At 33.8% G+C, this 4911-nt stretch overlaps 1 pseudogene; it reads right to left on the bottom strand.

Annotated features, from left to right (window-relative positions):
• Positions 1-3312: 3312 nt before the first annotated feature.
• Positions 3313-3718, bottom strand: LOC141514951 (large ribosomal subunit protein uL24-like; annotated as a pseudogene).
• Positions 3719-4911: the final 1193 nt, after the last annotated feature.

Below are 4911 nucleotides of genomic sequence, written 5' to 3'. Positions count from 1 at the left end.
AAGTAACTTCAGACAATATGAAATGCTTGGGAGTCTATTTGCCAAGACAGACTCAGAATCTTTTTGAAAACAATTATAAAATACTTCTCTCAGAAATTAAATCAGATTTAAATAACTGGGCAAATATCAAGTGCTCATGGATAGGAAGAGCTAATATAATAAAAATGACAATTCTACCAAAACTAAACTATCTGTTTAGTGCCCTACCAATCAACATTCCAAAAAATTACTTTAATGAGTTAGAAAAAATTGTAAGTAAATTCAAATGGAGAAATAAATATCAAGAATTACCAGGAGCTTAATGAAAAAAAAGTGTAAAAGAATGTGGCTTATCCCTACCTGATCTAAAATCATATTATAAAGCATCAGTAATCAAAACTGTTTGGTATTGGCTAAGACATAGAGTGGTAGACCAGTGGAATAGACTAGATATAAAAGCAGTAGATGATTATAGTAATCTGCTGTTTGATAAACCCAAAGAGTCTGGCCATTGGGATAAAAACTCCCTCTTTGAGAAAAGCTGCTGAGATAATTGGAAGTTAGTATGGAAGAAGCTTAGATTAGACCACACCTAACACCCTTTACCAAGATAAGATCGAAATGGTTACAGGACTTAGACATAAAACACAATACAATAAGCAAATTAGAAGATCAAGGACTAGTTTACCTGTCAGATCTATGGAAAGGGGAGCAGTTTATGACTAAGGAAGGGTTGGAGAACACCACCAAAAACCAATTAGATGATTTTGATCACATTAAATTAAAAAGCTTTTGCACAGATAAAAACCACTATAACCAAGATAAAAAAAATGTAGTAAGTTGGGAAACAATCTTTTTTTTAGGGGTTTTTTTTTGCAAGGCAAATGGGGTTAAGTGGCTTTCCCAAGGCCACACGGCTAAGTAATTATTAAGTGTCTGAGACCGGATTTGAACCCAGGTACTCCTGACTCCAGGGCCGGTGCTTTATCCAGTATGCCACCTAGCCGCCCCAGGGAAACAATCTTTACAACTAATGATTCTGACAAGGGAATCATTTCTAAAATATAAAGAGAACTGAGTCATATTTTTAAAACAAAAAGCCATTCCCCAATTGACAAATGGTCAAAGGATATACAAAGGCAATGTACAGATGAGGAGATCAAAGCAATCTATAGCCATATGAAAAAAATGTTCTAAATCATTAATTATTAGAGAAATGCAAATTAAAGCTTCTCTGAGGTACCACCTCATACCTCTCAGATTGGCCAATATGATCAGAAAGGATAATGATCATTGTTGGAAGGCTTGTGGGAAATGTGGGACACTATTACACTGTTGGTGGAGCTATGAACTCATCCAACACTTCTGGAGAGCTATTTGGTACTACACCCAAAGGGCAACAAAAATGTGCATACCCTTTGACCCAGCAATACCACTACTCGGTCTATATCCTGAAGAGATAACGAAAAAGGGTAAAAACATCACTTGTACAAAAATATTTATAGCAGCCCTGTTTGTGGTCGCAAAGAACTGGAAATCAAGTAAATGTCCTTCAATTGGGGAATGGCTTAGCAAACTGTGGTATATGTATGTCATGGAAAACTATTGCTCTATTAGAAACAAGGAGGGTCAGGATTTCAGGGAAGCCTGGAGAAATTTGCATTAACTGATGCTGAGTGAGATGAGCAGAACCAGAAAAAACACTGTATATCCTAACAGCAACATGGAAGTGATGATCAACCTTGAAGGACTCGCTCATTCCATCAGTGCAAAAATAAGGAATAATTTTGGGCTGTCTGCAAAGGAGAGTGCCATCTGTATCCAGATAAGGAGATGTGGAGTTTGAACAAAGTTCAAGGACTATTTCCTTTAATTTAGGGGAAAAAATAGATATCTTATTGTCTGTTCTTGTTACCACTTAGACTTCTTGTCTCTTCTTTAAGTATATGATTTCTATCTCATCACCCAATTCGGAACAAGGTACAACATGGAAACAAAGTAAAGACTGACAGATTGCTTTCTGTGGGGGGGGGGGGGTGGAAGTAACATTGGAGGGGAAATTGTAAAACTCAAATATCTTTAATAAAAATAAATTAAAAATTTGTAAAAAAAGAGAATATGGAATGTCATCTGTCAACTATATGGAGAGTGAAGAAGTTAGTGGCCAAACAAAAGAGAGAGAATATCATAAACAGCAAAATGGATAATTTTGACCATATTAAATTTAAAAGGTTTAACACAAATAAAACTAATGCAGCCAAGATTAGAAGAAATGCAGAATACTGGGAAATAATTTTCATATCTAGTGTTTCAGATAAAGGAACCTTTTCTAAAATATATAGAGGACTAAATCAAATTCATGAGTATATATTATACTTTAATTGTTAAATTAGACAAAGGATATGAACAGGCAGTCTTCAGATGAAGTAAAAACATTTTTTAGTGACAAAAACTTGGAAATTAAGGGTATGTCCATTAATTGGGGAACAACTGAATAAATTGTGATATAAGAATGTGATAGAATATTTTTGTTTATAAAAAATCATGAGCTACCAGACTACAGAATCATGGAAAGGCTTGCATGAACTGATATTGAGTGAAGTGAGCAGAACCAATAGAAAATTTTGCACATTAACAATAACATTGTTAGATGATCAGCTATGATGGATGCTACTTATCTCTACAGTTCGGTGATCAAGAACAATCCTGAGAGACCATCTATGGAGAATGCCATCCAGAGACAAACCTATGGATTCATATATATATAAAATCTTTTCTGCTATTTTTTATCATGGTATTTCCCCCTTAATTCTAATCCTTATCTTACAACATGACCCTTATGAAAATGTTAAATACTGATTGCACATGTACAACTTTTATCAGATTGTTTGCTGCCATGGGGAGGGGGTAAGGTAGGGAGGATAGTAGGAAAATGTGGAACTCGTAAACTAGCAAATGAATGAAAGTTGAAAGCTATCTTTGCCTGTAATTGGAAAAATAAGATAAAATCATAAAGAAAAATAAATAAAGGTTGATATCATAAGCAAATTGGAAAAATAAGGAATAATGTACCTTCTGATCTATGGATAAGGGGAGAATTTATGACTAAACAAGGGATAGGTAACATGACAAGATATAAAATATATAATTTTGATTATTGTTTTGACAAAAATAAAACCAAGATGAACAGGTAGTTGTCAGATGAAAACATCAAAACTATCTAAAGCCATAATAAAAATGCTCTAAATCTCTACTGAGTAGAGAAATGCAAACTGAAAATGTGGTTTTTTCCCTTAATTTTCATTTTTAATTACAACTGTACAACAGACCATTTTACTCTTGCATCTTTTCAATGGTTTCTTCTTTATATTTGCCCTTTGCCTTTCCAGGTTGTTGGGATTTGACTTTATGCTCAAGAATCTTTTTTGCAATCTTTGTCCAGTTTTAACTCATGATAACTACCTTGCTAGAATGAATGTCCACATGGACAGTTGTGCCATTAGCTTTTTCATGTTGTACAAGCTCAATGTAGATGACATATTTCTTTCTGTAAACCTTGTCAACTTTGCAAATTTGTTGACCTTCGTAATGTCCATGAACTAAGTGGACCTCATTGTCCTTCTGGATGGTCATGGAGTGGATGTTACTACATGATCTTGTACCAGATGTGCTAGGGTACATTGAAGTGTCTCTTGTGGTTCTTGTTTTGGTCCATAGTCATGAATGGATGGAACTTCATTGGATGGGAGGCTTCCTAAAAATGTTTTGAGGTTCCACCTCACACCTATCAGATTGACTAATATGACGAAAAAGAAAAATCATAAATATTGAAGACAGTTTGGGGAAATTTGAAACATCAATACACTGTTGGTAGAATTATGTATTGGTCTAACCATTCTTGAGAGTAATTTGGCCCTAATTCCAAAGGTCAATGAAACTGTGTAAAGCTTTAATTTAGCAACACCACTCCTAGGTCAGTATCCTAAAGAGATCATAAAAAAGAGGAAAAGATTCACAGGTAAAAAAATAAGATATTTAGAGGAACACTTTTTGTAGTGGCAAAGAACTAGAATTTGAAGATGTCCATCAAATGGGGAATGACTGAACAAGTTATGGTATATGAATGCAATATAGCACTATTGTGCTATAAGAAATGACATGCAGATGGATTTCAGGAAAAAACTTTGGGATGACTTAAATGAATTGATACAAAATAAGCAAAATAAGCAAAACCAAGAGATCATTGTACATAATGCTGGTAACATAGCAATAGTGAACATCAAAGGACAACTACTCTCATTTATATAATGATCTTTTAAAAATTAGAAAGGTAGGGGTGGCTAGGTGGTACAGAGGATAGAGCACTGGCCCTGGAGTCAAGAGTACCTGAGTTCAAATCCCATCTCAGACACTTACTTAATAATTATCTAGCTGTATGGCCTTGAGCAAGCCACTTAACCCCATTGCTTTGCAAAAAAAAAAAAAATCCTAAAAAAAATTAAAATGGACTCATAATGAAAACTGCTACTGAATTTCAGAAAATTGATAGAATGAGTGATAAAGGTTACATAGTTGCTTAATTATTTTTTCTTTCTCTTTCACAACGTGAGTGATATTGAATTTTTTCATGATTTCAAATATATAATGTATATCATATTTCCTATCTGTTTGTAGAGAAAGTAACTAGAGAGAGATTTTAGAACTGAATTAAAGTTAATAAAAAGAATTTTGTACTAATTAAAACTAGAAAAGTTGATCACTGGAATTAATTAATAAAGAAAAGGAGAAACAAAGCATAATAGTACCACATAATAGGACACCAAAATAAAAAATAATTATCTTTTGACTAGAAAAAAAATCCTGCTGAGACAACCAGAAAGTCCTCTGGATTAGATTCATACAAACATACCACTTCATATTCCACAATGAATT

This window comes from Macrotis lagotis, chromosome 1, assembly GCF_037893015.1.
Source record: "Macrotis lagotis isolate mMagLag1 chromosome 1, bilby.v1.9.chrom.fasta, whole genome shotgun sequence".
NCBI classification, from domain to species: domain Eukaryota; kingdom Metazoa; phylum Chordata; class Mammalia; order Peramelemorphia; family Peramelidae; genus Macrotis; species Macrotis lagotis.
The sequence above is the reverse complement of the archived record's forward strand: the minus strand, read 5'-3'. Positions and strand labels throughout refer to the sequence as shown.